The following is a 24,544-nucleotide window of genomic DNA, read 5'->3' as shown; positions in this document are numbered from 1 at the left end:
AGTCAGTACTAGTGAGTGATTCTTACTGTTAGGGGGTGTGGATACATGTGACACGTCACTGATGACCGTTCCCAATCACAGGGAACGGTCATCAGAGACAGAGTCACTAGGCAGAATAGGGGAATGCCTTGTTTACAAAGGCATTCCCCTGTTCTGCCCTTGCCGACCGCAATTGTAGGCCTCCAGGGAAAATCGATTTCCCGGCATATGCGGCCGCTGGGCAGCAAATTTAAAGGGATGTACCTGTATGCCAATATGCCTGCCCGTGCCATGTTGTCGACGTACATAGTCGTGCAGCAGTCGGCAAGTGGTTAAACATCACTAAAAGTAGGAGATCAGCTTTAAGTACAACAAGGAGCACAGAATATAATGTACATGACATTACTCTTTTAAAAATATGTATTAGCTTTTGTGCTCTAATTAGATAAAGATTATTCATAATGCTTTATATTACTGTACATTTCATACTTGCATGGAGAACATTTGTTTTCTGTTTAAACATCTTTTGTATTTTTTTTTTTTTCATTTCAATAAAATGCATGAATACAAAATCTTGAAATTACAAAAGTGTGAGAACATAAAAATACATCTATGGTGTGTGTACTTTTCTACATTGCCTATAACCTGTGAACGAGGCATTTCTAAATGATTGTTTTTCAATCTCTGTTTATTAATGTTTTTCTCCATCACAAACACAACATAAAACAAACATGGAAAAAGAAATTCCAAAATACATATGACAATAAAATATTACATTCTCTACACACAAAAAAAAACGCTCCCTAATATATATATATAAATTATCTCTCTGTTACCTCCAACCCGTCCCACCCAAAAGCCCCCCACACCAATCCTACCTTCTTGAGTTATCATACATTAACTATTCTATAACTAGTAAATAATCTGTTAACCCCTATACTTCCATCTGGTCACAAAATAAATGGGGTCAAACCTGGTAACATCAGCCATGGTTCCCACATTTCACTTAATTTATTTGCTAAACCCCTATTCTTATATACCTGCCATTCCTTTGGCAATGCGTCATTTACCTGTATCCGCCATTCCTTCTAGAGGATATTCATTTTATTGCTATCAAATTTTGTGCAATAAATAGCATCCTATTATGAGTAGGGATGAGCCGAACACCCCCCGTTTGGTTCGCACCAGAACCTGTGAACAGACCAAAAGTTTGTGTGAACTTTAGAACCCCATTAAAGTCTATGGGACTCGAACGTTTGAAATCTAAAGTGCTAATTTTAAAGGCTAATATGCAAGTCATTGTCCTAAAAAGTGTTTGGGGACCTGGGTCCTACCCCTGGGGACATGTATCAATGCAAAAAAAGTTTTAAAAACTGCAGTTTTTTCGGGAGCAGTGATTTTAAATGACTTTTTATCCTTCAGAAATGACACTTTGTGCAGGGACAGTTCTAAAAACGGGAAATAAGCGCTGCTTTTCAGGCATACTTTACACACCCCCTAGGTACAAAATTTAAAGGAATATTTCACTTTTATTGTTTCACTTTAAGCATTATTAAAATCATTGCTCCCGAAAAAAATTGCTTTTTTTAAAACTTTTTTTACATTTATACATGTCCCCTGGGGCAGGATCTGGGTCCCGAACACTTTTTATGACAATAACTTGCATATATGCCCTTAAAATTAGCACTTTAGATTTCTCCCATAGACTTTTGCAGGGTGTTCTGCAGCTTTTCAAATTTGCCGCGAACACCTCAGATAGTTTGCTGTTCGTCGAACAGGCAATGTTCGAGCCGAACATGAGTTTGACTCGAGCTCAAAGCTCATCCCTAATTATGGGTATCCTAATTACTGGGGTATATAATTATTTTTCTAATTGTCCTTGCAGGCATATTCTTGGGTTTGATACGCCCGATTATTGGTTTCTACCACACTCTGCCAATATCTGAACAGTTTAGGGCAGTTCCAAACATATGCATTAAATCAGAAGATACTCTTGAACATCTTGTGCATTCTGACGTATCCCGCCTCCCCCATTGGTATAAATTAGCTGGTGTCCTATAAGCTCTATATATTATATATAATTGAGTTAGGCATTGCTGTGGAGATACTGATAGGCCCTGTACACACGACCGAGTTTCTCGGCAGAATCCAGCAAGAAACTCGATGGGAGACGTATTCTGCCGAGAAAACCAGTCGTGTGTACACTTTTCACCGAGAAAACCGTCGGGAAACTCGTCGAGCCAAATAGAGAGCATGTTCTCTATTTTCTCGTTGGGCAATGGGGAAATTTGGCTCGACGAGTTTTCTGACGGCCGAACGAGAAACTCGACGAGAAAAACTATGTGTTTTGCTCGTCGAGTTTCTCGGACGTGTGTACGGGGCCATACAGACTATACAAGTTCCAATATGCACTGCCCTGTTTTAGCTGTCATTTTCCAAGGTCTTTTTCCCATCTTTTCTAGCTAAACATCTATTTGTTTCTTGTGACTGCTCAGTCATGCGACCATAAAGACTGGAGATTATGTCTTTGTGAAGACATCCATAAGTGGCAAATTTTGTATCTTATCATAAGATATTTTCCTTTTGAAAATGGAATGTAAGGGATTCTTTATTGCAAGCAGTTTCCAATAATTGAGTCATAGTACAGAAATAATGAAACTTTATGATTATGTCTCTGGGTGGTCCAGAATCCTTGCGAGGGACCAGGGATTCTATCCATTTCTAAGCGTTCTATAGGAATAAATAGGGCAAGTTCTTGAAAAAGTGCTGTAACTGTTGATTGAAGATCCTCAATTACCTCAAGGATACTGCGCATCCATAGGTTGGTGCTCTTGGCACTGTTCTCAAAATCTTCAATGCGGTTTTGAAGAAGAGAATATTCATCTTTGAGGGATTCTAGTTCTTCCGCCTGGTTAGAAGTAGTGATATCCACTTCATTCATCCTTTATTTAAGGATAGTGGTTTGGCAGCCCACCTCATGAATCTCCCTTGTCAGTTTAACTTTTGTAATTTTTTAACAAATTTTATTTACTCACTTCTCTTACCTGGGGTTATAATGTAGCATCAGAGAATTCACACAGGAGAGAAACCAAATAGATGTTCAGAATGTAATGAGAGCTTCTCACAACCGGAACATCTTTCTTATCACCAGAAGAAGATTCACCAAGGAGAAAATGCATTTAAATGCACAGAATGTGACAAATGTTTCTATGTCAAGTCAAATCTTAATCACTTGAGATCCGCGCTATGGTCGAAAGACGTCCACAGCGCGGCTCTCAAGTGCTGGGTGGACGTCCATAGACGTCCTGCTGTTGTTGTTCCCTGTGCGCGCCGCTGGGGGCGCGCAGCGGGGAAACAATGTGCCCAGCGCATCGCTCGGGAGCCGATGCGAGTGCCTGGCGGCCGCGATGTCCGCCAGGCACTCGCGATCGTCGGGAACACAGCCGGTAACACAGCAGGACATGGAGCTCTGTGTGTAAACACAGAGCTCCACGTGCTGTGAGGGAGAGAGGAGACCGATCTGTGTCCCTTTACATAGGGACACAGCATTGGTCACCTCCCCCAGTCAGTCCCCTCCCCCCACACAGTAAGAACACAATGAGGGAATACATTTAACCCCTTCCTCACCCCCTAGGGTTAACCCCTTCACTGCCAGTCACATTTATACAGTAATTAGTGCATTTTTATAGCACTGATCGCTGTATAAATGTGAATGGTCCCAAAATTGTGTCAAAAGTGTCCGATACGTCCATCGCAATATCGCAGCCCTGACAAAAAAAACGCAAATCGCCGCCATTACTAGTAAAAAAAAATAAAACCAAAAAAAAAACATAAATCTATCCCCCATTTCGTAGGCACTATGGGCCAAATTCCCCAAAACGTAGCCTAACTTAACTTTCAGCAGTTAAGTTACACAGGCGTTAAATTTCTACCTAAGTGCCCGATCTTCAAAGCACTTACCTAGAAATTACCGCCGTGTAACTTAAGTGCCTCCGTCGCAAGGCGGTCCTCCTCTCCGGGGGGCGATTACAATTTAAATGAGGCGTGCTCCCGCGCCGGCCGTACTGCGCATGCGTGTGATGTAATTTTCCCGACGTGCAGCGCGCGATCGTAATTTACGCCGGGCTTTGTGGATTGCGACGGGACAATAAAGTTGCGACAGGTGAAAAAAAAATACGCGCCGGGAAAAAAAAAAAAAAAAATTGACAGCGTCGCTCGGCATGCATTCCTGAGAGGGAGAACTCCATGCCAATTTTCAAATAAAAAACCGGCATGGGTTCCCCCCCCAGGGGCATACCAGGCCCTTAGGTCTGGTATGGGTTGTAAGGAGACCCCCCTACGCCGAAAAATCGACGTAGGGGGTCCCCCTACAATCCATACCAGACCCGTATCCAAAGCACGCTACCCGGCCGGCCAGGAATGGGAGTGGGGACGAGCGAGCGCCCCCCCCCCTCCTGAGCCGTGCCAGGCCGCATGCCCTCAACATGGGGGGGTTGGGTGCTCTGGGGCAGGGGGGCGCACTGCGGGCCCCCCCACCCCAGAGCACCCTGTCCCCATGTTGATGAGGACAGGACCTCTTCCCGACAACCCTGGCCGTTGGTTGTCGGGGTCTGCGGGCGGGGGCTTATCGGAATCTGGGAGTCCCCTCAAACGAAGATAGCAGGCAGCCAGCGCTGAAGGAGAAGGCACCGGACAGCTGGAGAAGAACCGGGGTGCGCCGAGTCAACAGCGGAGAGCGGCGAAGATAGAAGAAGACCCCCGGAGAGCGGAGAAGACCCCCGGAGAGCGGAAGAAGAAGCCCCCCCTGGTATTAGAGCTAAAGAAGACAGGGGGGGCCTCCGGAGCAGACTAATAAATGATTTTAAAAACCCTTGTGTTGTGTGTTTAATAACTATCACTTTGCCTCCAGGTGAATGGGTAGGGGTACGATGTACCCCATATCCATTCACTTAGGGTGGGGGGCCGGTATCTGGGGGCCCCCTTATTTGAGGGGACTCCCAGATTCCGATAAGCCCCCGCCCGCAGACCCCGACAACCAACGGCCAGGGTTGTCGGGAAGAGGTCCTGTCCTCATCAACATGGGGACAGGGTGCTCTGGGGTGGGGGGCCCGCAGTGCGCCCCCCTGCCCCAGAGCACCCAACCCCCCCATGTTGAGGGCATGCGGCCTGGCACGGCTCAGGAGGGGGGGGGGGCGCTCGCTCGTCCCCACTCCCATTCCTGGCCGGCCGGGTAGCGTGCTTTGGATACGGGTCTGGTATGGATTGTAGGGGGATTTTTCGGCATAGGGGGGGTCTCCTTACAACCCATACCAGACTTAAGGGCCTGGTATGCTCCTGGGGGGGAACCCATGCCGGTTTTGATTTTACAAATTGCCGTGGAGTTCTCCCTCAGGAATGCATACCAAATGCTGTCGCTTGAATGTGCTTTTACATGGTGTTACTAACTTTCCACATTGTAAAACCAGCCCTAGTTTTGCGCAAGCAAATCGGAACTTACGCAGAAATCACAATGCTTAAAAGCTTTGTGGATCTGCTTAAGTCCTCATTTGCATACTCAAAGCGGCATTTCAATGAGAAATGCCCCCAGCGGCGGATGCGGTACTGCATCCTAAGATCTGACAGTGTAAGTGTCTTACAGATGTCAGATCTTCTGCCTAACTTTGGAAAAAGCCTTTTGAGGATCGTTTCCAAAGTTAGGCACAGAGATACGCAGGCTGAACAGCAGTTCCGCCTGCGTATCTCTTTTGAGAATTTGGCCCTATAACTTTTGCGCAAACCAGTCGCTTATTGCGATTTTTTTTTTTACAAAAATACGTCGAAAAATACGTATCGGCCTTAACTGAGAAAATTTTTTTTTTTTTTTTAAAAAAATTGGGATATTTATTATAGCAACAAGTAAAAAAATATATATATATTTTTTTAAATTGTCGCTCTTTTTTTGTTTATAGCGCAAAAAATAAAAACCGCAGAGGTGATCAAATATCACCAAAATAAAGCTCTATTTGTGGGGAAAAAAGGACGCCAATTTTGTTTAGGAGCCACGTCGCATGACCGCGCAATTGTCAGTTAAAGCGACGCAGTGCCGGAAGCTGAAATTTCGCCTGGGAACGAAGGGGGTTTATGTGCCCAGTAAGCAAGTGGTTAATTATCACCAAAGGATTCACACAGGAGAGAAGCCATTCCGATGTTCAGAATGTGACAAATGTTTTGCCGAAAAATCTGCACTTAAGCAGCACCAAAGGATTCACACTGGAGAAAATCCATTTATGTGTTCAGAATGTGACCAATGCTTTAAACAAATTACTCATCTTTTGCAACACCAGAAGATTCGCACTGGAGAGAAGCCATTTAGATGTTCAGAATGTGACAAATGCTTTGCAGAAATTAGAGTTCTTGCTATACACCAGAAGGTTCACACGGGAGAAATATCATTTAAATGTTTGGAATGTGACAAGTGTTTTCAACACGAAAGGACAGTCTACTCAACACCAGAAGATTCACACAGGAGAAAAAACATTTAGATGTTTGGAATTTGGTCTTACCCGACACCAGATGATTCACATAGGGAAATATGCCAATTCAATTAGTTAAATATGAATGCTATAAATATTTCAGATATTGCATATATCTTCTTAAAAAAAAATGTTTTACAGAGGAGAGAAGCCATTTTAAGGACCTGAATGACAAAGAATGTATTAACTTTTGTGCTCTGGTTAGATAAAGAATATTAAAATGGGGCACATTTGTTTATTGTTCAAACACCACACTGCTTCAGAAAGTAACCATATAAGATGAGAAATATATCGTACTCTATGCAGTGTGTCCTCCCAGCCACACATGCATGGAATTCCCTTTAGTGCATTTGAAATTATTTTTTCTGGTTTATTATCTCATGAACGCCTAAGCTGGATGATGTCTTATGGGACTACATTTAAAAGAGTGACATTGGATTCCACTTTTTGAGAATACACAGTTATACTAAACCCAGCTGTATTTGTTTCAAAAGGTTCCATTATTATGGTTTTATCCATCTTATCTTCTACAGGCCTCTATAGTTGAAGTATAACTGCATGTATTTTGTTTTGATGACATTTCAGTAACATTGCTTTTATTTGCATCAGCATTTCAGAGTTCCCTGAGTGGCATAAATTGATATTACCATCAGGACTGTTTGTTTGATAATTTTTGCCCGGTGGATATTTAGTCATACAAGGACATCACATTTATTTATGTACTGTTGGGGCCCATGTTAAATGCTTGACTACACACTATGGCATATCTTTGCATATTGTGATATACTACTATATTGTTATAATAACAATGTTTAATGACGTTATTTAGGTTACAAACTGAAGTGGCCTTGGTCGATTTATAAATCATTGTTAGATAAGACATGATATATATTTTAACATGTAACATTATTTACATTACATCATGTGTTCTTTTGGAATATTACTTACCCATATGTTTCAAGTGATCTCCTTTATAGACTTTATGCATATACACTGTATTGTTGGTCCAGAAATCTTACCAGAGTTCTTTCCATTTATCCATGTGTGGCTGTATAATTTAAATTATTTTTAACCGCTTGTCTACCGCCCCCCCCCCCCCCCCGACGGCGGGACAAAGACTCTATCGTTCTGAGTGGACGTCATATGACGTCCGCCTTCCCGAGCCACTAGGTGGCGCAAGCGCTTGCCGCGTCACTGGGAACCTGATGCGCATGCCCGGCGGCCATGATGTCCGCCGGGCACCCGCGATTGCCCAGTAACTGAGCAGGACCGTGGATCTGTGTGTGTAAACACACAGATCCATGTCCTGTCAGGGAGAGGAGACCAATGGTGTGTCCCTTGTAAATAGGTCACCTCCCCCAGTCAGTACTCTCCCCCCACAGTAAGAATCATTCACTAAGGAACACATTAACATTAACTGCCAGTCATATTTATACAGCAATCAATGCATTTTTATAGCATCGATCGCTATATAAATGTGAATGGTCCCAAAAATGTGTCCAAAGTGTTAGATGTGTGCGCCACAATATTGCAGTCATGATAAAAAAATCGCAGATCGCCGCCATAACTAGTAAAAAATAAATAAATAATAAAAATGCTATAAATTGATGCCCTTTTTTGTAGCCGTTATAACTTTTGCGCAAACCAATCAATATACGCTTATTGCGATTTCTTACCAAAAATATGTAGAAGAATAAGTATCGGCCTAAACTGAGGGAAAAAAATAGTTACAAAAAAAAAAAATTGGATATTTATTATAGCAAAAAGTGCAAAATATTGTGTTTTTTTCAAATTTGTCCCTCTTCTGTTGTTTATAGCACAATAAATAAAAACTGCAGAGGTGATCAAATACATTAAAAAGAAAGCTCTATTTGTGGGAAAAAAATGATAAACATTTCATTTGGGTACAGCGCTGCACGACCGCGCAATTGTCTTTCAAAGTGTGACAGCGCTGAAAAATGGCTTGGGCGGGAAGGGGGTGAAAGTGCCCTGTAGGCAAGTGGTTAATTTAGATATCTATTTGGAGGAATGTAAATTATTGCCATGAGCAACAAAAGCTTATATATATATATATATATATATTATATATACTGTATGAATACCATTTACTTTTATAACAAATACTTTACTTTCTACACCATAAAAGATATTGAAGTACTTGACATGTTTTTGTTTTTTAATTCCAGTTATTTAAAAAAAATGATTTTATAGGATTTAGAAAAGTAATGTTAGATGTTCAAATGTGGAAATATAAAATGTAGAAAAGTTGTGTCAAATGTTGCTTCTAAAGGGATATAGTGTTCCCTGGTCGATGGTTGATAATAAAACCAAAAGCACATATATTTATGAAATAACTGCAGCACACATACTAACAATAAGCGCCCATTCACACCTTTTCAGTACAGTGGATTACAGTTGGGCACACTTTAAGGTGCATGTTACTACAATGCACGCTAAAGAAAATTGAATGGTACCGAAGCGCACCAAGGTTACACAGCTCCATCATATGACTTCCAGCAGGATAACAAGCCAGTGCGTGTGCCGATCTGACGGAGGCTCTTTAACACGTGATCAGATGTGTCCATATACAACTGATCACGGTCTAAACAGGAAAAGCTGTGTATCGCTTTTCCTCTATCGCGTCTGACAGACTCAAGTAGAGGAGAGACGATCGGCTAATTGATTATCAGCACAGTCCCCCCAAGGATGCCCACCCAGGACCACCAGGGATGCCCACCAATGGTGACCACCAAGTATGCCACCCAGGACCACCAGGATGCCAATCAGTGCCCATAAATGATGCCAATCAGTGTCCATCAGTAATGCCTGCCAGTGCAACCTCATCAGTGAATCCTATCAGTGCCATCTCTCAGTGTTTATCAGTGGCACCTATCAGTGTCCATCAGTTCCACCTATCAGTGTCCATCAGTGCTACCTATAAGTACCCATCAGTGCAGCCTGTCAGTGCCCATCAGTGTCAGCTATAAGTGCCCATTAGTACCACCTATCAGTGCCCATTAGTGTTGCATATTAGTGCCCATCATCAGTGCCACCTCATCAGTGCCACCTCATTGGTGCCACCCCACCAGTGCCACCTTTTCAGTGCCCATCAGTGAAGGAGATAACATATTTACAACATTTTATAACAGAAACTGAAAAGCTTTTTTTTTTTCCATTTGTTTTTTCATTTGTTTAGCAAAAAATAAAAACCCCAGTGGTGATCAAATACCGGTCAGTAGTGCAGGCTACAGTGTGACTGGTGTGTGAATGTGGGGGTGACACTCCTTCCAGCAAAGAGGTGTCACCCTGGGTCGTCAGGGAGAGGTTATCCCCATGACCATGTGAATGTGGTATGAATGGACAGCGACACCATTGGGGCCTTGGCGCGGCGTTGCTGCTCCCAAGTCCTGCATGTTGGACTTGGGCTAATCCAATGTGAGGTGGATGTGGTGTGTGTGAGCTAGGGACCACAGTGGTGTGCATGCATGCATTCTCCTTGTGCCATGATGAATGTGTGTGTTTAACGTGCAAAGATGCCTACCACAAGGCATCTCCTGACTGCTCTTCCCTCAGCAGACGGGGTAGCCTCGGTTAGGGGGGGACTGTGTGGTTCGGGGGTCAGGTCATCACGTATGTCAATCTCCAGGCCCTTTCTCATGGCATAGTTGTGCAGCACACAACATGCACCGATGATCTGGCACGCAAAGTTTTTGGAATACAACAGGGTCCCCCCGGACTTATCCAGGCATCGGAAATGGGACTTCAGGATGCCAAATGTGCATTCCACCACTGCACGGGTACGTATGTGTGCAGCATTGTATTTTCTCTCTCCTCTGGTTTGGGGATTCCGGTATGGAGTCATGAGATGGGGCCCAAGTGCATATGCAGAGTCACCTGGAAGGGAAAAGACAGGAGGATGTTAGCTGTGCATGTGCCCCTCATGATGTCTGCATCATGGGGTTGGACAGTCATGCCTGACTCCCATGTCACTCACCAACCAGCCAGCTGTTCCCGTACACGTTCTGTTCAAATTATGTTGGGATGTTGCTTTGACGGAATATGTAGCTGTCGTGGCTGGCCCCGGGGTGTTTGGCACGGACGTGCCATATGAGGCATTGGGCATCGGCTATCACCTGTCCGTTGATGGAATGCCAATGCTTACGATTACGGTATATGTGCTCTGTGTCATGGGGGGGCCGTAGTGCCACATCTGTGCAATCAATGGCCCCCACGGTGCATGGGAATCTGGCAATTCTGTAGAAATCCTGCATTGTCTTCTGCCGCAGATGCTCATGGGTGGGTTTGATGATGTGGTGGGACATGCGTCTGAGGATTGCGGGGACAATCTGGAGCACACATCTGCTCATAGTGGATTGTGACATCCCAGCCATGACTCCACTTGTACGTTGAAAAGATCCACTTGCAAGGAAATGCAGTGTTGCCAGTACCTTGACCAGTGGCTGCACTGCATGTACGCGTTATGTCTGGCTGGTGATGTCATCATGCTGGGCTGTGGCTAATTCCAGGATGGCAGCAGGGCTGAATCTGAAGATGCGATACACCTCCGATTCCCCCATGCCAAAGACGTTAATGCGCGTTCGGTAGATCCTCTCCCGTGCCTTCCTCCGTGCCTGTAGATGCAGTAGTGCTATGACCACGGCTGCCCCTGGCATGTTGGCATACAGATGTGTTGTCCTGCAAGTGTGGTTTCTCAGCTCGTTCGTTACGGTGCTGCTGTAGCTGCTCTCCAGCTGACCTGTGCAAGTCTGGGGCAGAGTTACACCTGCTGTATGAGGCATAACTTTAGGCCGGACGTACAACTTACACGCACTGCGCGTAGCCTGCGTCGGGCGCATGTACGTTCGTGAATCGCCATATTTCCCTCATTTGCATATTTAAATAGGAAATCAAATGGGAGCTCTAGATGTGTCCATCGTAATTATGCGCCCACGATACGCCGGCGTATAAAACTTACGTCGGTCCGAAGAAGCCTAGTTTCAGGCGTAACTAGTTTTGTGGGCACGGCGCAACGATTATGACGGCGCACATTTTGACTTATGCTGCGTATTTCGAGATACGTCAGCGTAAGTCCTTCGTGAATCTAGCTCATTATCTTTATGACCTACGCTCACATACATCCATCTATCATTGGGATTGTGTGAATCTGTTACATGAGGATTATTGCCTCTGGGTTGAATCATAGGATATGAATATGCTTGTGGACGTTTTTATATATTTTTATGAGGGGTAACTTTAGACCGGACGTACAGCTTACGCGCACCGCGCGTAGCCTGCGCCGGACAAACGTACGTTTCTGAATCGCCGTATCTCCCTCATTTGCATATTTGAATGAGAAATCAATGGGAGCGCCAGATGCGCCCAGCGTAAATATGTGCCCACGATACGCCGGCGTAGGAAAGTTACGTCGGTAGGAAGAAGCCTATTTTCAGGCGTATCTAGTTTTGTGGGTACGGCGCATAGATACGACGGCGCATCCATGGACTTACGCGGTATATCAGTAGATACGTCGGCGTAAGTTCTTTCTGAATCCCGGCCTATGTCTTTGTGAAGACATCCATAAGTGGCAAATTTTGTATCTTATCATAAGATATTTTGGCATCTATGGCGCCAAGTATTTGAAAATTTGAAATTACGCGGCGTATCAATAGATACGCCGGCGCAATTGTTCTGTGGATCTGGCCCAAGGTGTTTTACACATAGAACTACCTAGAGGACATCACATTTATTTATGTACTGTTGGGGCCTTTTAGAGGCTATGATTACATTATTGCCATGACCAATGCTTGACTACACACTATGGAATACTTTTGCATATTGTAATATACTACTATATTGTTATAAAAACTAAGTGACTTATAATTGTATTGTAAGATTGCTTGACAGCATTGATGGGTGGTTGCTGTGTGTGAAACCGATGTAATAGGCACTGTTTAATGACTTTATTTAGGTTACAAATTGAAGTGGCTCCATGTGTGGCTGTATAATTTTAATTGTTTTTAACCGCTTGTCTACCGCCCGCCGTCATATGACAGCGGGACAAAGACTCTCTCGTTCTGGGTGGATGTCATATGACGTCTGCCTTCCCGAGCCACTAGGCGGCGCATGCGTTGCCGCGTCACTGGGAACCCGATGCGCATGCCGGGCGGCCGTGATGTCCGCCGGGCACCCGCGATTGCCCAGTAACTGAGCAGGACAGATCCACGTCCTGTCAGGGAGAGGAGACCAATGGTGTGACCCTTGTACAAAGGGGCACTGATCGGTCACCTCCCCCAGTCAGTACCCTCCCCCACAGTAATAATCACTCCCTAAGGAACACATTAACCCCTTGATCGCCCCCTAGTGTTAACCCCTTACCTCTACACATTGACGTCACCACGCTCCCACGTGACCCGATTGCACGGGCGTTCATATTTAACCCATCATCAGTGCCCATCAGTGCCACCTCATCAGTGCCACCTCATTGGTGCCACCCAATCAGTGCCACCTTTTCAGTGCCCGTAAGTGCAGCCTCATCAATGCCCATCAGTGAAGGAGATAACATATTTACAACATTTTATAACAGAAACTGAAAAGCTTTTTTTTTCATTTGTTTTTTCATTTGTTTTTTCATTTGTTTAGCAAAAATTTAAAACCCCAGTGGTGATCAAATACCACCAAAAGAAATATCTATTTGTGGGAACAAAATGATAAAAAAAATGTGTAAAGTGTTGCATGATCGCACAATTGTCATTTAAAAAGCGACAGCTGAAAATTGGCCCAGGCAGGAAGCGGGATAAATGCCCAGTATTGAAGTCGTTAAAAGATTCCTGTATTTTTACTGTTACCCATTATTCACAGAAAAAGACCTTCATCTGACTGTATGGTATTTTTTTCTGCATTGGTAGATGTTCCCCATGGCAATGCCCAGCTACCCATTGCCTTTTTTTTTTATAGTAGATTGTCTTTTAGCTCTAAAAATAGCCAGATTTTACTACCAGGATTTATCCTCCATTAACTGGGATTTGCCACTAAGGTTGGGTTCACTGAATTGAACCAAGACAGATCCCACTTTACCAAATGGTCAGCTAATTGCTACTAATTTAATTTCTCTGCAGGCAGTTCCTCTGTGAATTTTTTTTTTTTATGTTGTGCAAACCAAACATGATAGTTTGATATTAAAGGTAAAAATAAATGTATCATTACAAATGGCTGCCTAAGTAGACATTTATCTGCAGAGGCAGAACTGTATGGTTACACAGCTCATGGGATCATGTGACTGAATCCTAATGAGGATCACAAAACATTGCTTTACCATCTCCAGTCTCTTTTGTCATTGATAATATATGTATAGTGTCATCTGTTGTTTATGGTAATGATGAGAGACAACTGCCATTCATTCTCAATGAAGGTACACTCCTATAGTCTTCCCTCCACATATTAGAATGTTAATGAACTTGTCCTGCAAACAAAGAGAAGCTGAAACTATCTATGTAGACTGTGAAGATGCCTTTTGTGAAGTAGATCACACCTTTCTAACCAATGGGAAGCGAGCACATGTTACTGAATGGTGATGAAATAAATAAAAGGTGAGGCTGGGCTCAGTCACTTATAAGAACTGCTGGTCAAGGGAACGAGAAGCTTCTACGGGATCCTTTACTACATTATACCAGGTGGGTACACTTTATGATTGTACAGTTTAGATGTTTCTATATGTTAATCTATGACCATTGAATCGTGATCTAAGGTGTCAGCAGGTGAATTGCATCACAGTACTTTTTTCTGCTGTGTTTTAATACAAAAAGTAACAGATAAAATCAGAAACTATACATTATATACTGCACATAGTAGGATTTCTTATTTTTTATTGGTAAAGAAAACATTTCTATACAATAATATTTCATAACATATGTATTTTTTATAACAACTAAAAGGTATTATTAGCTCTTTAAATATATTTGTGACCATTTCATCTTGATAATTTTGCTATCTTTTGATACACTTCTTGTTTGTATGACACCCAAATATTACATTTAACATTTGTGCATTAATACACATTCATGGGTTTTACCATCAGATATATTTATATCAATAAGCCATCAATTTACAATGACATATATTCATACTGGAACATGTGACAGTTTTGTTATGTGTTTCACAGGTAACTCTGATTTATAAGGATCAACAGTCTTCTCAAATTTCTGTACAGATAAAAAATGCATATAAGTTCTATAGTAATAGAAATACATCCGCATGCAGACTAATTTACTAATTGAGTTTAAGGTGATTGTAGCTTATATTGTTCACACAATAAATTGTACGAATATTCACTTCAATTAGCCAGTCATGTGCAGAATAAATAAGTGAACATATTTTTTTTTTTACGTGACTTGCTAATTGAAGTAAAATTCATACAATTTATTGGGTGATACTTGTCAAGTATTTTAGCCTCACTTTTATCAGTGTTATCATTTTTGTATACTGTGCTAATATCTTCACTCATATAACATTGTATCACATTAGTTGTAACATTCATATGTTAGAAAGTTATACATCACTGTATATTCATGATCTTGCCCCTCACCTTTATAGTTTCTCACTTTACAAACAGACTCTGTGTCTCTTAGGTCTCACCTGTAAGAATAATATACCGTATAGAGCATATTGTAAAATAGGTAAACCAAATATCTGCCAGTCCCCATGAAATATGTATAATACATATAATTAATGAAACAAGGTGGTGATGGAGTGAGCGAGTAAGAGTAAAACAATCCATGTGTTGAGCTGTCATTCAGAAGAATTTGAGAAGATCACTGTGCATTTTCTCCAAATATACACATGTAACTATCTCTCTATCTTAGGATCTAAGATTTGTGATTTTGTTAATATAAATATTACAGCTGTCTTACGGTGCAGTTAACAGTGATTACATTTTGATATATACAGTGGGTAAAATAAGTATTGAACACGTCACCATTTTGTTAGGTAAATATATTTCTAAAGGTGCTATTGACATTAAAAATTTTCACCACATGTCTGTAACAACCCATGCAAACCATCCACAAAAAAAAAAAAAGTTCAGAAATGAAGATATATGTAATAACCTGGAATGACACAGTGACAATGTATTGAACAAGCTAACTGAAATGTATTTAATAATTCATACAAAATACTTTCGAGATGTCTCCTGTATGGAGTCGCTTGCATTGCTCAGGTGTGATTTTGACCCATTATTCCACACAAACAGTGTTCAAATCTTGAAGGTTTCATAGATATATTCTATGAACTCTGATCTTTAGTTCTATCCATAGATTTTCTATTGGATTCATCATCCTGGTAGATGGCAGCAGATTTTTTATCAAGAATGTATTGATACATTTTTTCCATTCATCCTTCCTTCAATAATATGAAGTTTGCCACTACTATATGCTGAAAAACAGCCCCACACCATGATTTTCCCACCTCCAAATTTCACTGTTGGTATGGGGGTGTTTTGGGGTGATGTGCATTGTTATTTGACCTCCAAACATGGTGTGTATTATGGTATCCAAAGTGTTCCATTTTGGTCTCATCTGACCAGACTATATTATCTCAGTATTTCACAGGCTTTTTCTAAATGTTGTGCAGCAAACTTTAAATGAGCTTTAACATGTTGTTTCTTCAGCAATGAAGTCTTGCACGGAGAGTGTGCATACAGGCCATGGCAGTTGAGTGCATTCATTATTGTTTTATTTGAAACAATTGTACCTGATAATTACAGGTCTTTCCCCAAGTGTTTTTTGGCTCTTGGACAACTCTTGTGATAATTATATTCACTCCTCTGTCAGTAATCTTGCAAGGAGCACCTGGTCGTGGCCGGTTTAAGGTGAAATATGTTTTTGTTTTCACTTCCAAATTATGGCCCCAACAGTACCGACTGGAACATTCAGAAGTTAGAAATCCTTCCGTAACCAATGCCATCAATATGTTTTGCAACAATAAGGTTGAAAAGGTCTTGAGAGAGCTCTCTGCTTTTACCCATCATGAGATGTTTCTTGTGTGACACCTTGGTAATGAGACACCTTTTATTGGTCATCAGTTGAGACTGAATCAGCTAATAATAATTTGCACTGGCAAGGGGCAGGGTTTCTTTCTAATTACTGATAGAGTTTTAGCTGGTGTCTTGGCCTTCCATGCCTTTTTGCACCTTTTGATCCTTTTCTTCATGTGTTCAATACCTTCTCCCTGTGTCATTCCATTTTATTACACATAAATTAATTTCTAAACTTATTTGTTTGGTTTCTTTTTATGTATGGATTGGTTGGGTTGTTACCGACATGTCAATGACACCTTTATAAATATATTTACCTTGAAAAATTGTGACATGTTCAATACTTATTTTACCCCCTGTGTGTGTGTGTGTGTGTATATATATATATATATATATATATATATATATATATATATATATATATATATATAATTATTACCCACTTGCATCCCCAAGACTATTTCTCCCTATTCAACAATTTTTTCCCATTTTAGTAGTGAATCATTCCAAACATTTTATCTCAAAGCAGAATTAAACCCACAAGAAAACATTTATTGTATTGCAGATTACCAATTCTTAGATGTGTTGCTGCATTTGTTTTCTTTTTTAGACTTAATTTATTCTATTTGCATTTGGTGATCCAGCCAGTAAGTCTAATCTTTTACAAAAAACAAGCTCTATTGCAGTTACAAGGATGAGACAAACCAGCTAACACTGACAGAGATGCTTACAATGTGTGTAAAACCTTTATCCCAAAAGAAAAAAAAAACTGTTTGCTGTAGCTGATTATAAAATATAAACTGGAGGTTGACATAAGTTTGTTAGTGTATTTAAATCTGCTAGTCTATCTAAAACTCCTCTCCCCCTAGACTGACAATACTACTGTCCAAAGGTGCCCCCTGTGCTCATCCAGAGTGGGGGCACTCTAATAAAAGAGGTGTCTTACTGGCCAGGTGAGGTGTCTTACTGGCCAGGTGAGGACAGAGGGGGGGAAAGCCTGAAAAAAAAACTAATGCAGCCACCACATATAATAATTGGTAAGCTGCAATATATTATTTTTTTAATTTTGGGTTTAATACCGCTTTAAGCTGACCATCCACTGATCAAAATTCAGCCAGTCATGCAGGGACTGACTGAATTTCGATCATTGTGTAGCCATCAGTGTAATTTTGGTAGCAAATTTCAATGTAGTTTTAGTCTTTTGACTAAAATGTCATTTTAGTTTTAGTCCAATTTTAGTCATCTGCAATTGTTTTCGCTTTAGTCGTATTTAGTCGACTAAATCTGCAGTGCATTTTAGTCTACTAAAATGCCCTACATTTTTTTTACCAAAAATATGTAGCATATTTCCCCATGCACCAATACATATTGGCATACATTTATATAGACATTTGATATATTTTTTTACTGGATATCTTTTACAGCAGAAAGTAAAAAATATTGTATTTTTTCAAAATTTACAGTCTTTTTATTTATATAGTGCAAATAATAAAAACCTGCAGAGGTGATCAAATACCACCAAAAGAAAGCTCTATTTATGGGAAAAAGGGACATACATTTTATTTTGGTACAGCGTTGCATGACTGTGCAATTGTCAGTTAAAATAACTCAGTGCCATGTTGCAAAAAATGGCCTGGTCATGAAGGGGGTAAATCTTCTGAAGGGGAAGAGGATAAAGTCCATTCATTCCAAAATTAAATGTTAAAAGCAAACAAAATCTTGAACTACTTTTGAATAACAATTAAATGTTCTGACAATTTTTCTAAGATTTTTTTGTAGGAATTTTCATTTAGAAATACTACTAGTGCATGTCCAGTTTTACTTTGAAATAATTAAATAACACAAATATATATTATATTGTCAAAAGCATTGGGGCGCCTGCCTTTACACAAACATGAACTTTAATGGCATCCCAGTCTTGATCCGTAGGATTCAATATTGAGTTGGCCCACCCTTTAAGGCAGCTATAACAGCTTAAATTCTTCTGGGAAGGCTGGCCACAAGGGTTAGGAGTGTGTCTATAAGAATGTTTGACCATTCTTCCAGAAGCACATTTGTGCACTGGTGCACAGTCATGTTGGAACAGGAAGGAGGAGCATGAAGTTGTCCAAAATGTTTTGGTTTGCTGACGCCTTAAGAGTTCCCTTTACTGGAATGAAGGGGCCAAACCCAACCCCTGAAAAACAACCCCACACCATAATCCCCCGTTCACCAAATAATTTGTACCAGTGCACAAAGCAAGGTCCATAAAGACATAGATGAGCAAGTTTGGGGTGAAGAAACTTGACTGGCCTGCACAGAATCCTGACCTTAACGCAAAAGAACACCTTTGGGATGAATTAGAGCAGAGACTGTGAGCCAGACCTTCCCGTCCAACTTCAGTGCCTGACCTGGACGAATTTTCAAACATTCCCATAGACATGCTGCGAAAACTTGTGGACAGCCTTCCCAGAAAAGTGAAAGCTGTTATATCTGCAAAGCCAACTCAATATTGAACCCTATGGACTAAGACTTGGATGCCATTAAAGTTCATGTAAAGGCAGGTGTCCCAATACTTATGACAATATAGTGTATATACACATTTGTACTGTGATTTGAAAACAATCAATTCTGGTTTAGAATCCCATAATGTTATTGCCAAATTGATATTCATCTTTATTCAATATTTGTTCCATAACAATTTATTTTCATATTCCTATAGATCTTAATCAGCGCAATATGACCCATGAGAAATCCTTCAGCAGAGCTCAGTAATCATCAGAGAATTAACACAGGAGAGAAGAATTTTTCAATATTCAGATTTTAACAAGTGCTTTTCAGAGAAGACATTTCTTTGCCACCAGAAGTAGATTCAGAAATGGAAAACATGTTTAAATGTTTGGAATGTGATAAGAATTTCTCAAGAAAGGCACATCTTATTATACACATGAGAGGTCACACCGGAGAGAAGCCATTTGGGTGCTCAGAATGTGATAAATGTTTCTCATCAAAGGGAGGTCTTATTATACACCAGAGAATTCACACCGGAGAGAAACCTTATAGATGTTCAGAATGTACTGAGAGCTTCTCACAAACGGGATCTCTTTCTTACCACCAGGAGAAGATTCACCAACGAGAAAATGCATTTAAGTACACAGAATGTGACAAGTGTTTCTATATGAAGTCACATCTTATTTCTCATCAAAAGATTCACACAGGAGAGAAGCCATTCAGATGTTCAGAATGTGACAAATGTTTTGCTGAAAAATCTACACTTAAGCGACACCTAAGTATTCACACTGGAGAAAAGCCGCATGGATGTCCAGAATGTGACAAATGCTTTATGAAAATGTCTACTCTTATTCAACACCAAAGAGTTCACACTGGAGAGAAGCCGTATAGATGTTCAGAATGTGACAAATGCTTTGTGAAAAAATGTAGTTTAACTGATCACCAAAAAGTTCACACTGGAGAGAAGCCGTATAGATGTTCAGAATGTGACAAATGCTTTGTGAAAAAATGTAGTTTAACTGATCACCAAAAAGTTCACACTGGAGAGAAGCCATATAGATGTTCAGAATGTGACAAATGCTTTGTGAAAAAATTTGCTTTAACTGAACACCAAAAAGTTCACACTGGAGAGAAGCCATTTAGATGTTCAGAATGTGACAAATGCTTTGGGCAAAAATCTACTCTTAATCAACACCAAAAAGTTCACACAGGAGAACAAACATTTAAATGTTTGGAGTGTGAAAAGTGTTTTAATAAAAAGACACATCTTACTCGACATCAGAGGATTCACAAAGGAAAAGAAGCTGATTCAATTAGTTAAATATGACTGTTATAAATATTTCATATGTTGTATATATCTGCTTAAAGCTGATATACAGATTTTATTCAATTATAATATTTAATTAGGAGCAATCTGGTCCAAACTAAATATTAAGATATGCATTGGCACTGCTCAACCATTCACAGGCAGCTTTGACATTTTCTGAATGAATGCAAAGCTTCTTATGACTGGCTGAAGTAGAGAATTTGATATCATCTGCAAACCTCTCCACCTCAATCAGAGATTTGTATTCCTTCAGAAAATGCAAAGTTTCCTGTAAATGGCTGAGAAGCTTTTGTTCTGGGTGTGGGACAGGAAGATCCCATCTTGTTGCCAGAACACAGCACTTTAAACTGTATGTAGCTTCAGCTGCATACAGCTTATGCATAGCGCTAAGAGCAGCTGCATGTCTTAGTGATGTAAATAGTTTGTTATGCCCGGTTGGTCCAAACTAACTATTTAACAGCTTCAGCCCCGGACCATTTTGGTGGTCAAAGACCAGGCCACTTTTTGTGATTCGGCACTGTGTCGCTTTAACTGACAATTGCGCGGCCCTGCGACGTGGCTCCCAAACAAAATTGATGTCCTTTTTTTCCCACAAATAGAGCTTTCTTTTGGTGGTGTTTGATCACCTCTGCGGTTTTTATTTTTTGCGCTATAAACAAAAAAAAAGCGACAATTTTGAAAAAAATTCAATATTTTTTACTTTTTGCTATAATAAATGTCCCCAAAAATATATATAAAAAAATTAATTTTCCCACAGTTTAGGCCGATACGTATTTTTCTATATATTTTTGGTAAAAAAAAAAATCGCAATAAGCGTTTATTGATTGGATTGCACAAAAGTTATAGCTTCTACAAAATAGGGGACTGTTTTATGGCATTTTAATTAAAAATAATTTTTTCTATTTATGTTGGCGATCAGTGATTTTTATCATGACGGTGACATTATGGTGGATACATCGGACACTTTTGACACCATTTTGGGACCATTGTAATTTTTACAGCGATCAGTGCTATAAAAATGCACTGATTACTGTAAAATTTTCACTGGCAGTGAAGGGGTTAACCACTAGGTGGCACTGCAGGGGTTAAGTCAGTACTAGTGAGTGGTTCTTACTGTAAGGGAATATGGTCACTGATGACTGTTCCCAATTACAGGGAACGGTCATCAGTGACAGAGTCACTAGGCAGAATAGGGGAATGCCTTGTTTTCCCTGTTCTGCCCTTGCCGACTGCAATTGTGGGCCTCCAGGGAAAATCGAGTTTCCGGGACCCACGGCCGCTCTACAGCAAATTGAAAGGGATGTACCTGTATGCCAATATGCCTACCCGTGCCATGTTGTTGACGTACATAGTCGTGCAGCAGTCGGCAAGTGGTTAAACATCACTAAAAGTAGGAGATCAGCTTTAAATACAACAAGGAGCACAAAAGAGAATGTACATGACATGACTCTTTTCAAATATGTATTAGCTTGTGTGCTCTTTTCTGTTTAAACGTGAGTTTAAAAAAAAAGTGTGAGAAAAAAGTGTGAGAACATAAAAAAACATCTATGGTGTGTGTACTTTTCTACATTGCCTATAACCTGTGAATGAGGCATTTCTAAATGATTGTTTTTCAATCTCTGTTTATTAATGTTTGTCTCCATCACAAACACAACATAAAACAAACATGGAAAAAGAAATTCCAAAATACATACGACAATAACTTATTACATTCTTTACACACACAAAAAAAAACCCTACCTAATATATATAAATTCTCTCTCTGTTACCTCCAACCCGTCCCGTCCAAAAGCCCCCCACACCAATTCTACCTTTTTGAGTTATCATACATTAATTATTCTATAACTAGTAAATAATCTGTTAACCCCTATACTTCCATCTGATCACAAAATAAATGGTGTCAAATCTGGCAACGTCAGCCATGGTTCCCACATTTCAATTCTTATATACCTGCCATTCCTTTAGCAATGCGTCATTTACCTGTATCCACCATTCCGCATATGTTGGGCTTCTAGAGCAGGGGTGCCCAACCAGTGGCCCGGGGTCCACATGTGGCCCGCGGAGCCCTCTGATGTGGCCCGCGACCTCCTGCTCTGGGATGGAATAAAATAGAATGCTGTTATTAAAGGTAAGTTTATTACTAAATCAGTGGGCCAGATTCACAAAGAGATACAACGGTGTATCTCCTGATACGCCGTCGTATCTCTGACTTAAACTGGTCGTATCTATGCGCCTGATTCATAGAATCAGTTACGCATAGATATGGCTAAGATCCGACAGTGTTACACTGTGTTACACCATCGGATCTTATTTTCAATTTGAAAATGGCGCGGGGGGCGTTCCCGCTGATTTACGCTGAATAATATGTAAATCAGCGAGATACGCACATACGAACGTAAGCGGACCCGACGCAGTGTTGTTATGATGTTTCCGTAGCGGTATTCCCGGCGTATACTTACCCCTGCTTCTATGAGGCGCAGCCAATGTTAGGTATAGCCGTCGTTCCCGCGTCGAGTTTGAAATTTTTTACGTCGTTTGCGTACGCCGATTCAGAAACCCGCGCATCGCAAGTTACGCTCACGTCAAAACCACTGACGTCCTAGTGACGTCAGTGGGAGCAATGCACGCTGGGAAATTTCGCGGACGGCGCATGCTCATTTAAATCGGCGCGGGAACGCGCCTGATTTAAATAGTACACTCCCCCTAGCCGCGGAATTTGAATTCCGCCGGGGGTTTTACGATCCGCCGCCGCAAGTTTGGAGGTAAGTGGTTTGTGAATTACCCACTTGCCTCTCAAACTTGCGGCAGCGGATCTTAAATCAGATAGATCGAGCGGATCTAAAGATCCGCTGATCTACCTGAATCTGGCCCAGTGTGTATATATGGGCATATCTGTTCTGCAGTGGTTACTGGGCTGCTTTCAAACTAATCCACAGGTGCAGAGAAGTGCACCTGTGGATTACCTGCACTGAGCCATAGACCTCTATTACCTGCGAGTTTGGTGTGCTTTCTGAAAGTGCACCACACTTACAGGATATAATAGAAGTCTATGGCAAAGTGCAGATAACCTGCAGGAAAGCCACAGGTGAACTGTGAAGAGTAGAGTGGGCTCTATGGAGCCAAGTGGGCTGCCATCCACCCGCTCCGCTCATTGTGGCCCGCTATCAGTTACCAAGTCGCTTAAGTGGCCCTCGCTCTTCAAAAGGTTGGGCACCCCTGTTCTAGAGGATATCCATTTCATTGCTATGAATTTGCATGCAATAAATAGCATCCTTATATGGGTAGAGATGAGCCGAACACCCCCCCCCCCCGTTTGGTTCGCACCAGAACCTGTGAACAGACCAAAAGTTTGTGTGAACTTAGAACCCCATTAAAGTGAGTAAGTGAGAAACTTGTAAAGCGCAACACATGCAAACTGAATCGCCTCTGGGCGCTGTATACATTTCATGGGTAAGGAACCCCTTGACCTCAGAAGAGATGGGTTTTAATCTTTCTCCTGAAGGCCAAGTGGTCCGACTCCAGTCGGATGGTGGTTGGTAGTGATGGATTTCTCTAGTCCAAGAGAATGATCTCTTTTGTTGCAGATACGGAAATACAGTTGTGTGTCATCTGCATAGGAGTGGTAATGTAACTTCTGGTTACTGATGATTTCAAAGAGAGGGCGAAGATAGATATTAAACAATACGGGCGACAAGGGAGATCCCTGAGGGACCCCGCATGATACCGTACGTTTTCCAGAAGTGAAAGACCCCAGTTTCACTGTTTGTGATCGGTTTTCCAAGAAGGAGGAGAACCAGGGTAAAACACCTTCAGAGACTCCGGCTACTTCAGCTAGCCTAGCCAGCAGTAGTCCGTGGTCTACAGTGTCAAAAGCCGCACTTAGGTCCAGCAGTATCAGGAGACAAGATTCTCCTTCGTCTGCGGCCTCTAGAGCATCATCCCATATTTTTACCAGCTCCGTTTCTGTTCCGTGACCCGGACGGAAGCCTGATTGAAACGGGTCGAGTAATTTATGGGTGTCTAAATGCAGTTGCAGCTGTTGTACAACTTCTTTCTCCATTATCTTGGAGAAAACATTTAGACCTGTTATGGGCCTCCGGTTGTTTGGGTCTTTGGGGTCAAGGGTAGGTTTTTTTAGAATTGGTTTTATTGTACCTTGTTTCAGCAAGGTGGGCACCATGCCCTCCTTGAATGATTGGTTTATGAGCT

The 24,544-nt window shown here is 41.4% G+C and overlaps 1 pseudogene; it reads left to right on the top strand.

The window, feature by feature from the left end:
* Window positions 1-19,357: 19,357 nt before the first annotated feature.
* LOC120930927 overlaps window positions 19,358-24,544 on the top strand; it is a 28,204-nt pseudogene continuing 23,017 nt past the window's right edge.

This window comes from Rana temporaria, chromosome 3, assembly GCF_905171775.1.
Source record: "Rana temporaria chromosome 3, aRanTem1.1, whole genome shotgun sequence".
In the NCBI taxonomy this organism is placed as follows: Eukaryota; Metazoa; Chordata; class Amphibia; order Anura; family Ranidae; genus Rana; species Rana temporaria.
This window is presented reverse-complemented; position numbering and strand designations above follow the sequence as displayed.